Source organism: Armigeres subalbatus, chromosome 2 (genome assembly GCF_024139115.2).
Source record: "Armigeres subalbatus isolate Guangzhou_Male chromosome 2, GZ_Asu_2, whole genome shotgun sequence".
Taxonomy (NCBI): domain Eukaryota; kingdom Metazoa; phylum Arthropoda; class Insecta; order Diptera; family Culicidae; genus Armigeres; species Armigeres subalbatus.
In genome coordinates this window covers 56,425,891-56,439,798 of record NC_085140.1, presented here as the reverse complement: position 1 = coordinate 56,439,798, position 13,908 = coordinate 56,425,891, and the positions used below count along the sequence as shown (strand labels likewise).

Here is a 13,908-nt window from a genome sequence, read left to right as displayed (position 1 = left end):
AGGTTGGGCAAGTCGCATCAGGGGGCAATGGTACCTTCTGCGAAGAAACAGTGTTGTTGGCATACCATTAGCTTTCTCAGTCCTCTCAGACTCTTTCAATTCATCCTTTCACGTTAGTCAGGAGCATTGAGGTTAACAATCGCCGGTATTGATATCCGACGCCAGCTAAGATTTCTACTACAACGTTGCCTAGAAAACTCACAGATCTCAGATCATCCGCTGTAATCGTCGACTTTGACTTGCAAGGGCCAATAAGCCACGATCAATGCGATGACGTCGACGGAGGCCTTCCACTCCAATGACTTCGATGAACTTAAGTTTCAAGCTTGGCAGCAAGCGTAATGCGTAATGTTGCTTCGTAATGCGATGGCCACTCCTCCCCCTCTGTCAGATCAAACCTCACCAGGCTGATATCCGGAATTGGATTTCAGTGATGAACGCCACATTGATATACAGTCGCCTCTCTACATCTCGATCAAGATGAATACACAGCTAGGTGTTGCAATGTGCTTAGTTTGTGGAAGAGAAGAAGGCGGGGGTGAAAAAATCATTTTCAGTGCAAAACGACAACAAACCGGCTGGCTCTCCCATACTAAAATCCAAGATGGCTGAATCGTGAATTAGGCAGATTGGAACACCTAGTGGTGTATTCATCTTGATCTCGATATTAAAGGGACCATCGAGATAGGGAGAGATCGAGGAATGGAAGGAAAATTGAAATGGGTACTAGATCCAAAAAAGCTTGTTGCTATGAAAAACGACAACAAAACAAATGTCGTTTCCAGTTGTTGATGTTTTTGTTATTGTCCAAAGATGGTCTAGTAGCCTAAAAATTTGAACATATCGACATAAGGCGAGTGAATCGTGAACAAATTATGATCGGAACCCATCGAGATAGAAAGATATCGAGATAGGGAGGTTACCGACATGTAGGAAGCCCGAATGTATGTAGATTGAAGGGACTGAGGAAATCATCGACATAGGGAGAGATATCGATATATAAAACATCGAGATGTAGAGAGTCGACTGTACTACCTTCTCCTCGAGGAAATCGCTGAGCTGGATTATTTTGCTCTTGAGTGAGCAGGCGTCCCAGTTCACCAGATCCATCTTAGTAGCCATTTTCAATAACAAAAAGGTCCAGAGCACATAACATATAGGTAGGCATCTTTGCCGTGGAATGTGGTCCTTCCATGATTTTGAAAAGCTAGCGAACCTAGCGGTGGAAGTCAAGCTTTCTGAACATCGCCCATAAGACAGAGCAGCATCGCATGCTTTGCTGTCTCGCTACACAAAAGAGCTTACTTACTTACTTATGGATCCTGTACACCTCCGGTGGTGCAAAGGGCCGACTTGAAAGATCTCCATCCTGAGCGATGCCCGGCTATCGCTTTAACCTGTTGCCAGGTTAGATTTCGGTCGACTTCTTTTATTTCTTTATTGAGGCTTCGCCGCCATGAGTCTGGGTCTGCCTCTGCTGCGATGTCCCGCTGGGTTTACAGATTTCGTTTCCGCCCCTACGTAGAGTGTGGCCGACCCAGCCCCACTTCCGATCCCGAATTTCTGTTGCTATCGGCCTCTGGTGACAACGACGATGGAGCTCGTTGTTTGAGATCCAGTTGTGAGGCCACCAGGCCCGAATTATATACCGCAGGCATCTGTTAATGAGCACCTGCAGCCGTTGAGTGTTCTCCACTGATACACACCATGTTTCGCTAGCGTATAACAGCACAGATTTCACGTTAGAGTTGAAAATTCGTATTTTGGTGCGTTCACTTATCTGCCTGTTTTTCCAGATATTTCTTAAACTCGCAAAGGCAGCCCTTGCTTTCTTGATCCGTGCGCCTATGTCGATCTTGGTACCGCCGTCTGACGCCATTTGGCTACCAAGATGTTGGAAGCTTTCAACATTCTCCACTGGTTGCCCGGCTACTGTGAAACTGGAAGGAGTCACCGTGTTTACATCCAACGATTTGGTTTTGTTGACGTTGATGACTAAACCTGCCGAGGAGGAGCGATCGGCAAGGTCGTTGAGCTTACTCTGCATATCAGAGCGCCGTTGCGCGAGTAGTGCAACGTCATCCGCCAATTCGAAGTCGTTTAGGTGCTCCATGGTTATAGGCTGCCATAACAGCCCGCGGTTTGGTTCACGGTCAATCGCATCTACCAGAATCTCATCGATTACGATGAGGAACAGTAACGGTGATAGAATACATCCTTGCCTCACACCAGCTACGACCCGGATAGGGTCGGACAGGACCCCATTGTGCAGCACTCTACACGAAAAGGCCTCGTACTGTGCTTCGATGAGGCCGATGATTTTCTCAGGAACCCCCTTGCGTCTCAGGGCGCCCCACATATTCTCGTGATTGAGACGGTCGAAAGCTTTTTCGTAGTCAATGAATACCAAGTAAAGGGACTCTTGGAATTCGTTGACCTGCTCCAAAATGATGCGGAGCGTGACAATATGGTCCACACAGGATCTTCCTGCACGGAATCCGGCTTGCTGCCGCCGGAGAGTCGCATCGATCTTCTCCTGAATCCGGGCTAGGATAATTTTGCACAGAACTTTGAGAACGGTACACAGCAACATAATGCCTCGCCAGTTATCGCATACAGTCAGGTCACCCTTTTTGGGCACCTTCACTAAGATACCTTGCATCCAGTCGACCGGGAAAGTTGCGGTGTCCCAGATATTACGAAATAAACGATGCAGTAGTTGAGCGGATGTCATGGGGTCAGCTTTGAGCATCTCGGCTGATATGCGGTCGACCCCTGGGGCTTTATTCGATTTCATGCTTTGGATGGCTGTTTGAATCTCTAGCAGTGATGGAGCTTCGGTATTGACACGTGTTATACGTCGGATCCTAGGCAGATCATGCCGAGGTGGTGATGGCCTGGTTGGCACTTGAAAAGTTGTTCGAAGTGCTCGAACCAGCGTTTCAGCTGGTCAGTTGGGTCGGTCAATAACTGATCATTCGCGTCTTTCACAGGCATCGTTGCATTCATCTTCGCCCCGCTTAAGCGTCGTGAGATATCGTAGAGGAGGCGAATGTCCCCGGTTGCGGCGGCTCTCTCTCCTTCGTCGGCCAGAGAGTCTGCCCACGCTCGCTTGTCCCGTCGACATGAGCGTTTTACTTCCTTCTCAAGAGCCGTGTATCGTTGACGGGCTAAGACTTTGGCTCCTCTGGTTTTCGATCGCTCTATCGCGGCTTTGGCTTCTCTTCGCTCCTCTATCTTCCTCCAGGTCTCATCGGTGATCCATTGTTTTCTCTGGGTGCGTAGTTCACCCAGATTGTTCTCGCTGGTGGCGATGAAGGCATTCTTGATGGCGGTCCATTGGTCTTCCACGCTGCCACCTTCCGGAATATCTGCAGCACGCGTCTCCAGTTCTTCAACGAAGGACCGTTTCACCGTGGCATCTTCCAGTCGGCGTGTGTTGAATCGTCGTCCAACTCTTTCCTCCTGCCGACAAATCCGCCGAAGAGCCTACCTTGAAAATTGCAGTTTGTTCTATGATGCCTATCTGTTTTGTGCCCAGAGTGTAAATCTGGTCGAATCGGGATTTTCGGGAACAATGTTGTGTGACATTCTTTGTATTAATCATTTTGTATCAAATCTCGCATGCAAACTGATCAGAGAATGTCATGCTTGATAATCCAGCTCATTGCATTAAGTCGGCTTATTTGGTTTCGGTCAATACATCCAAACCATAGCTTCCCAAAGTTGGGGGTTCGCGACCCCCTGCCATAAGATTTACATAAGCTGGAGCGTCACGACCCACCACTTTAGGAAACTATGATCTAAACGAATCTCGTTGGCTCCTCCTAGAACAAGTATATGGATCGTGTACAGCAATATAACTTTGACACAATCTTCCCGATTCCATTTAGCTTGATGACGGAAAAGGACACAAGTTTGCATGGTGCTAATTCCACTTGTATCACTCATTGCTATCCCTGTTACCCTTCTACTTGCCATTATATGATGATTCTCACATCCACATAGCATGAAACGTGGATTATGATAGCCTTTGGTCGCTCCAGATAGTCCAGATAGTTAGCGCGTCAGTCGAGATGCGTGTAAGTGTGGAGGGTCCAGGTTCAATACCCATCTTTGGTCGTTTTTTTTGTAAGGTGACTGAGGTTGTCGAAATATACAGCATTCCATTCCTCGATGGGGGAGTGGCAATTGTTGTCCCGGCAATTGTGGTTCCCCGGAATTAGAAGCTCCCTCGCAACCGACGACCCTCTTTAATGGGTGACCGTGTGAGTGCCGAGGTCGATGCAAAGATTCCAGTTCAATGGTGCCTCGATGACCTGAATGCGGTACGTTCGTACGTCACGATCTACGTTACTAGTCCCCGAAGGTGAATCTAGCCTACTCGATTCACTGTTGAGCCTTCAGTTCCTGCCTCGATCGCGGTTCGCGGATTATTTGGAGAGTTCCCTGCGGTAGATCTATTCTACTTCGACGATTATCTGCCTCAACGGGTCACCGGTCAAATGCCTCAGTTGATCCATAGATTCCAGGTTGAGAATGTGTCTGGATAAGTTGTGCTCCGACAGCTCGAGACTGGTACGTTCACCCGACGAACAACTCGGACTATTGCTTGGCGATGGCCTATGATAAGCGATTTCCAGTACCCTTGAGCCATTCAGCTCCCGCCACGATTGCGAACAATTCTAGAAGTGTTTCGGGTGTTTGCTCTGCAGCGCTGCTATCACACTGGTTGCATCCATGAGGAAAACGAGGATTGACTTCTCTGATGGATAAGTAGCAGCCACGAAGATCGCGACCCCCCTCCGCGAAAAAAACACTACATGGGGCTCAAAGGTTTTCAATCCCGGATGAAACTTCCCGGTTCAATCCAATCGAGTATTCATGCTTCAACCTGTTGTAGTCCGCATGCAGTAGTTCTGTCACCGACCTAAAGAGTGCGTTTTTTTAAATTGTCTGTAGGCATTTATAGTGCCTGTAGAGCACTGCCAACTTCTCGCTGATACCTTTTCACTGATAGTACTGTGAATTAGCGTCGTGTTAGATGAAAACGTAGTTATCTCTTCTAAAACTTGTTGTCCAGACTAGCTCGGACACTCGTATGCGTGAGACCTTTACCATGAAAAGAACCATCTGTCTCTGAATTGGATGCCGTAAGAGAATGTGTACTCCGTGTGCCTGCACATTCCCAGGCACAGCGTACACAATAACTACTTGCTTACACAATAACTGAATCATTTGAGAAACTGCATTATATCCTTTTACACAATTCGAGAAAACAACAAACAACTGTTTCTGAGGCAGTCGTGTTTCTCCAGTAAACAGAGCGATCAGCCGGTCATCGAAATTCAGTTCTGCTTTGTGCGGAAAGCAAAACAATCGGCCGGTCAACGTAATTTTGTTCTGCATTGTGCGGTTGAGTATTGATCAGAAAAAAAAATTAATTCGCAACCAGCAGACGCAACGGCAGACCGTTAACCAGAACGAACCCTGCCACACTCCCTTCCGCCTTTATCCAACATCCCAGTGATTTCTCGTGGAAGTGCAGATGACTCCTCGGCTTTTATCAAAGCGAGTGTCACGTCAATAATTTCCTACCTATTCCTTAATTGACCTGCATTCGGACACGGCCGGCGCTGGTATTGCTTATTTTTGGGTCACCAGTTCTTACACATTGAAGATGATGTAAGTCCCAAACTTCATCTGTTGATTCTCTGTGTGATTACAGTTGACCTGGCAATAACGGAGTAGCAACCGTGGGCGGTCAAGCATGCTCATGCTCAAAACAACAAACAACTGTTTCTGATCAAATTTGCACCGAATCTTTCGATTTCTTCGATACCGATCAATTAATAATTTTTGGCAAAACTAAACACCCTGGAGCACTTCTAGTGCGAAAACTGTGAGCAATACTCTATAATTGCTCTTCAAAGTGCGTGCACAATATGTACTTTCTCAAACAAACGAAACAAATTTCATACATTCCTGAACAAATTTTGTTTTGTTTTTTTTTTGCCTGAATACGTGTTTTTGGACAAGTATTCAGAATATATAAAAATCTCATTTTGGCCAAAAATGAGGTTACATATGCAGTTTCTCAAACAAATGGTTCCTATTTATAAAAGACGCTCCTTATTAAATCCATATTTCTCTGAAAATTTCTGTTTACGTGGGAAATTGCATGTAGCTGATCATCTAAGCTTCTGTCTATTTAGTTCGGTTGTTTTCAGATAATAGATCGATGAAACAATCACCAATGCACTAATCTGCCTAGTTCAGCAAAACAAATAAATCATTTGTCTTGTGATGTATGGCGGAATGCTGGCCAAATTACTTTGCTTGATTACTAATACATAGGAGCAGAAATTCTACTAAAAATTGAATTTCCTACTGTCACATTTTTTTGAATCACGATTAAAACTAGTTTAAGACATCTGCCGTATACATTCTCTTCCACGTTTTATTATCAATAATTAAATGATTATCAATAATCGATTTTTTCTCTATTTCAGGTATGCATCTAGATATGAAAATATTCTAAAAAAGGTTCCGTTAACGTTGACTGATGAGAGGATATGTATTAAGTAAAACTTTCTACGAGCTATCAAAATTTCAAAAGGCAAGGTATGACTATTGTTTTTTGTCATCTAGGTTAAAGGATGATTTTAAAATGATCAAAATGAAAGAGTTAAACCCAATCGTTCGTTATTTCTTCATTTCACAGTTTAATGCATCGTTTAGCAAAAAATGTCTGGAAGTATACTCTTTGTCGTTTCACCACCAAATTAGTTTCCCCAAAATTACAATTATCGAACAGAACACATAATGCATGTTCTTTGCATTAACAAGCATTTCGAACTTCGTTGTCTCCCAAAAAAAGTTTGTTTGTCCCGTTGATGTAAAAATGCGAGGAATGTCAACTTTGTGAACATCAGCATAGTAATAACTTAAGGGTGCTTAAATCCTTTCCTTTCCTACTGTATTATTGTATTCCCTAACCTCGACTAAACCGCAAGTCTTTCGGTTCCCCAAAACTAACACTATGTATAAGAATCAAGAAATGTATTGTTAAACTTGATTTCGGCTCCGTAACGCTTCACGGCAAATGAGCCTTCCAAATAAACGAAAGATTAAAAAAAAAAAAAAGCATTTCGAACCAACTTAATGAGGTTTCCCGAAAAAATCCACTCGTTAGCCTGCCGTATTCTATAGCAGAGACGTGCGACAGACGTCGAGTGATAATGTGATGGACTGAGGGTGCCATCGAACTCACCTCTTCGATTGGCTTCGCGGCAACAGATGAAGCACGAGCCAAACGGAGTCGATTGCTGAGGGTACTTCAATTAGACTCGATAGCTGTCAAGTGCAAAACACGGGGCAACGAACGAATCGGCAAACGGAGGATATGCTGCTTTAGCGATAATTGCGTCTTCGGCTGCCAAGATATCTCCAATTCAATAATTACGGTGGTTTGTAACCGATGACGATAGTCAATGAAGGCGACAGCGAAACTATCGTTCCATCATCCTGGGAGCACCGGACGCGCAATCGGAGAAGGTTAATCTGCATTGGAGATGGATTTCCGCTGCTGATACGCGCGTTTATGTGGCAAGACAATCCGGAGCGCAGTCGCTCACCGTAATCAACTCTTGGGTCTTTGACAAGCGAATCCGTAGCGGATTACCGTCGCATTGCTTTTCGATTTCGCTTTTCAATCGTCGTCTATCGATCAGTCAGTGTAATAACTGTGACAGATATGGGATTGCGGCGTTTTGGATCGATGCACCGCACATCACGCCATCGACACTTTGACATGAGTTGAGTTCGGCCGCATTTCTCTTTCGTTATGGGCTTTTCCCCCTTTTCCGGGCCAAATAAACTCACGGCGAAGTGAGATTATTAATTGAATTAAAAGTTGCGCAGTTTCGCTTTCTCGTGTGAAATTTGAATTGCTGGTATCCTGTCAGCTGTTTGACTTACTGGCGATTTATCGCTTGTCACTGTGGAAGGTAATTGATAGGCTTCCCCTGTTGAAATATGTATCGGCAAGAGGCCACACGAAATGATAGTTTGTCAATTGAACGGTTTCTTTTTTTTTTTTTTTTTTTTTTTTTTTTAACTAATTTTATTTGCTAATTATCTAATACATGCATTTATCTCTTAGACTAGGTGTTCCGTGTTTTCTTAACACTATCATCCTTATTTGCTATGTTACGCTTTTAGATATTATTAATACATTTCAATTGCCTCTGGCAGTTACGATATTTCCTCTGGTTGAATTAAACCATGTAGGAATTACAATGTTTTCTACTTAAACTAAACTTAACCTAATTTATACTAAGGGTACAGGGAGCTAATCATTGCAATAGAAGATTGCAACGATTTTTGTCTAAAATTGGACATTTGTTGCAATGTCTCAATATTAGAAATTCTATGAAGTTCATTGGTACTATACCACGGAGGTAACTTCAGAATCATTTTCAAAATTTTATTTTGAATCCTCTGGAGTGCCTTCTTTCTGGTATTGCAGCAACTGGTCCATATTGGCACAGCATACAACATGGCTGGTCTAAAATTTGTTTGTAAATCAAAAGTTTGTTCTTAAGACAAAGTTTTGATTTTCTGTTTATAAGTGGATATAGACACTTAATATATTTGTTACATTTGGCTTGAAGGCCTTCAATGTGATTTTTAAAAGTTAATTTTTGATCTAGCAGAAGTCCTAAATATTTAGCTTCGCTAGACCAATTAATTGGAACCCCATTCATAGTGACAATATGTCTGCTAGAAGGTTTCAAATAAGAAGCTCTCGGCTTATGTGGGAAAATTATAAGCTGAGTTTTGAAAGCATTCAGAGAAATTTTCCATTTTTACAAGTAAGTGGAGAAAATATCGAAACTTTTTTGCAATCTACTACAAATGACACGAAGGCTTCGCCCTTTGGCTGAGAGGCCTGTGTCATCTGCAAACAAAGATCAGGTAAGTCAGAAGTAAAAATGTTATACAATATGGGCCCCAGTATGCTGCCTTGGGAACACCAGCTCTAACAGGTAATCTATCAGATTTAGAATTCTGATAGTTTACCTGCAGTGAGCGATCTGATAAATAATTTTGGATCAGTTTAATAATGTACAGAGGAAAATTAAAATTCATCAATTTTACAATCAAACCTTCATGCCAAACACTATCAAATGCTTTCTCTATATCAAGAAGAGCAACTCCAGTCGAATATCCTTCAGATTTGTTGAGCCGAATTAAGTTCGTAACTCTTAATAACTGATGAGTGGTTGAATGCCCATGGCGAAAACCAAATTGCTCATCAGCAAAAATAGAATTGTCATTAATATGAACCATCATTCTATTTAAAATAATCTTTTCAAACAGTTTGCTTATTGAAGAAAGCAAACTGATAGGGCGATAACTAGAAGCATCAGCTGGATTTTTGTCCGGCTTCAAAATAGGAACAACTTTGGCGTTTTTCCATTTATCTGGGAAGTATGCCAATTGAAAACATTTGTTAAATAAATTAACCAAAAGGATAAAGAGCTCTCAGGAAGTTTTTGATAAGTATGTAGAAAATACCATCATCACCCGGGGCTTTCATATTTTTAAATTTTCTAGTAATAGATCTCACTTCATCCAAATTAGTTCCCAACGAAGGGTCAAAAACATTATCTTGATCGAGAATGTCTTCGAAGCTTCGTGTAACCTGATCCTCAATTGGACTAGTGAGACCTAGACTAAAATTATGGGCACTCTCGAACTGCTGAGCAAGTTTTTGAGCCTTTTCGCCATTTGTTAATAAAATTTGATTTCCCTCTTTAAGCGCTGGAATTGGCTTTTGAGGTTTTTTTTTAAAGAATTTTCGATAATTTCCAAAAGGGTTTCGAACTGGGATCCAACTTCGAGACATTATTCTCAAAGTTGGTATTTCTCAGAATAGCGAAACGTTTTTAATTCATTTTGCAAATCTCGCCAAATAACTTTCAACGCGGGATCGCGAGTTCTTTGGTATTGCCTTCGCCTCACATTTTTAAGACGGATCAGTAGCTGAAGATCGTCGTCAATAATAATGGAGTTGAATTTAATTTCACATTTAGGAATTGCAATGCCTCTGGCTTCGACAATTAAATTTGTCAAAGATACGAGAGCATTATCAATATCACTTTTGGTATCAAGAGGAATATCAACATCAAAATTCCTATCGATATACGTTTTATATAAATCCCAATCAGCCCTATGATAATTGAAAGTAGAGCTGATTGGATTATGAATGGCTTCTTGTGAGATTTCAAATGTCACAGGAAGGTGATCAGAGTCAAAGTCAGCATGAGTTACCAATTGGCCACACAGCTGACTTGAATCCGTTAAAACTAAATCAATTGTGGAAGGATTTCGACTGGAAGAAAAACAAGTAGGGCCATTGGGATATTGAATAGTATAATATCCCGCAGAACAATCTTCAAATAAAATTTTACCATTGGAATTGCTTTGAGCATTATTCCATGAACGGTGTTTGGCATTGAAGTCACCAATTACGAAGAATTTAGATTTGTTGCGAGTCAGAATTTGAAGATCAGCTTTCAACAAATTCTTTTGCTGCCCATTGCATTGAAAAGGCAAGTAAGCTGCAATGAAGGAAAATTTTCCAAAATTTGTTTCAACAGAAACTCCCAAGGTTTCAAAACTTTGGTTTCAAATGAAGAAAATAATTTATGTTTGATACGTCTATTGATGACAATGGCGACCCCACCACAGGCGCTGTCAAGACGATCATTTCTGTAGATAAAATAATTTGGATCTCTTTTAATGGGGAGTCCTGGTTTTAAATAGGTTTCTGTTATAATGGCAATATGCACATTATGAACTGTTAGGAAGTTGAATAATTCATCTTCCTTACCCTTTAGAGAGCGGGCATTCCAATTTAGAACTTTCACACAATTATTTGGATCCATTGAAACGGAGTCCGATAACAATTTTTGTGTGTACTTTATACCAACCTGGACAGCTTCAGGAATGGTATTTGCTTTGAACATTGCATCAATCATGTGATGCAATTGTTCAGTTAAAAATCGAAATCGGAAGCAGTCATGCTACCTGAATCGGCAACATGACCGTTATTTTCCGTTGGGACATGGGTATAAACCTCATTTTGAGAAGAGAAATTTTGTCTACCAGCAGCGATGTTTGCATACGTAGGTACATTGGAAAAATTGGAATTTACTGAAGTGCTTGCTACCCGTTGACGAGCGGCAAAATTTGTTTGTGAATTGTGGTGGGTATGAATTGCTCGACCGGTAACTGGTTTCGAAATTTGAGCGTTTGAAAAATTTCTACCCGTCAAATCGGGGATCCGATTGAATTTCCCCGTCATCATTTTTGCACGGAATTCAAAACTTTTTGCGTGAAGGACATTCCCAGAAATTGGATTTATGATTACCCCACAATTTGCACACTTAAATTTATTGGAATCTTCTCTCACAGGACAAGCGTCCTTGGCGTGAGAGGTTCCACCACAAATCATGCATTTAGCATCCATGTGGCAATGTTTGGTTCCGTGACCCCACTTTTGGCACTTACGGCACTGAGTGGGATTTTGGAAATTTCCCAGGCCTGCGGAAATGTTCCCATGTTACACGGACATGGGACATAATACAGGCCTTTTCAAACTTTTCATATTATTTAGTTCACTTTTGTTAAAATGAACTAAATAAAATTCTTGAGAAATGCCCTCTGGGAAGAAACAGAGTGGGATTTCTTTTCATCTTAATTACTTGGACTGGTGAAAATCCAAGTAATTCAGAAATTTCAATTTTAATCTCATCCAGTGATTTGTCATCACTGGGCAGACCTTTCAAGACGACTTTGAACAATCGCTCAGTTTTGTCGTCGTATGTGAAGAATTTATGGCGCTTCTCAGTTAAATACTGGAGAAGACGTTTGCGATCGTCAAAGGATCCCGGCAAAACGCGGCAGTCACCCTTCCTAGCAATCTGAAATGAAACCTTGATCCCCGAAGGTTACTCAAGATTTCATTCCGAAAGCCAGAAAACACGGCAACAGATACCACAATTGGCGGAATCCATTGTTTTTTTTCGCATAAATCGAATCACCTGGGCTAGAGGTAGATTCGATTTCCTCAAATTCATCATTAATCAAATCGAACTGATTGCTCAGTTCGATAGGAGAAGAAATAATGTCAACGTTAGAGTTAGAAGGAATATCTGAAGTCTCCAGCTTCCTTCTATTTTTCCGCGCTTGGGCTGGACGGTCTTGAAACCTTGTTTCTTTGAAGGAAGTGGAGAATTCAGAGATTCTCCCTTCCTCTTGTTTTTATTAATGCTCATTGCTGAGCGTGGAGACGTGACCTTCTAAGAGGTTTTTTTTTCCAGAACGGTGTCCCTGCAGGATTACCACCGCTTGTCGGAATTTTACTTCCGCAAACGGGTCCAACGTAAAACGAAGGCACGGGTCCTTGCAAAGATCGTAACGGGATCAGTGGGTAGAAATAGCGCTAAGAAGCACCGTTGAAATTAAAATAGCTTCGGGTAGTATTAAAAACTTCCTTCCGCAAAGAGAGAAAGAACCGCACAGCACGAAAGCACGATGCGGTCTGATTGAACGGTTTCTGCGCTGGCGCTCCCGGTGGTGGTTACGGTGGGCCCAGGAACGGGTTGTTTGTGCATAAAGCTGCCATTATACTCTCTATAATTCCGATGGATCGCCTCCGTGCTTTCTCCCATAATCGAACACCAGATACCGACTTCCCACCGAGAACTTGTATCATAGCACACAGAAATGAAAAAAACAAACATCCGTAAACGGAGAGGGTGGTAGGAAGGATGACAGTCGCGTGGAAAATGCTTGATTTATAAGGCGCATATAAGGCTTGTAGGAAGGATTTGCTTTGTTGTGAAATGAAGCAAGGAAAAAATGTGGAACGATGGCAAAAAGTATAGCAGATGTCGTAAAATCTAATCGCGAATAACGATCAGAAAACTTTGCGCGCTGCCATCCATGCGCGTTGGCTGTGGTTGAAGTTGTTTGAAAGTGAAACTGACAGGCAAATGTGTTCCAATAACCCTGCCGTCGTGGATGTTGTCGGTGAGTGTGGGATATTATGAAAGTTGTCTCTGGGCATGAAGTTATTGCGGGTTTAGTTTTCAGATTGGATTAAACCAAAGCTCTGTTTTGAAAAACCGATCGGTTATCGATTTCGTGCACTGAGTATACCCTCAGTTGTAAATGTTGTAAATGACTAAATGATACACCCAACCAGCGGATGGTAGATTTTAATACAGTTCTGCATAAGAACCAATTGTATTATTGGAAACCATGTTAAAATTAACATTAAAATGTTGTGTATGAACTATGATAATACGGGGGGAGAAAAACTAATTACTTTATAATTTATTTTATATTTTTCCCGAACTCCGGCTTGATATTTGTGCTGAGATTATTGTGGTCAATTTCGTTCGGTTATTCAGAGTCTATCGACCCAGGTTCAAAAACGAGAACGACATAAGACACTCATTCTGCGTTTATGAAGAAACTGCCCCAATGTTAAACAGCAAAGATGTATGCAAACATCTGAAGATCGACAGCATCTTTTTTTCTTCCAACTGTATTGAAAAAGAGCTCCATTCAAGCCCACAGAGAACGTCTTATGCAATACAAATACGACAACGTGCCACAGGAAAAAGTGTAGGTACCTGTTCTTTCCATTCCCTTCCTATTGGGCTGTCAAGAATGGAACAGCTCCAGCAAAATCGATAACGAGGTTGGATGTTTTCTGGTATGACCTGTCATGATGGAAAACAGATGTTAGGGCTATGGTGAGAACCTTTTTTGTGTTTTCCGTTACTTCGTCAGCAAAGCAACAGTGCAACATAGAAAGGTACGTACGTA

At 42.1% G+C, this 13,908-nt stretch overlaps 1 protein-coding gene across 3 annotated transcripts in view; it reads left to right on the top strand.

Moving 5' to 3' along the window:
• LOC134208680 (uncharacterized) overlaps window positions 1–13,908 on the top strand; it is a 257,868-nt gene that overhangs the window by 36,856 nt on the left and 207,104 nt on the right. Inside the window, exon 2 of one of the 3 annotated variants that reach the window (XM_062684474.1) lies at window positions 6,513–6,624. The exons of the other annotated variants lie outside the window; for them this stretch is intronic. The gene's annotated coding sequence lies outside the window, so the exon portion shown is untranslated. The remainder of the gene's footprint in view (window positions 1–6,512; window positions 6,625–13,908) is intronic. 3 annotated transcript variants of the gene reach the window in all.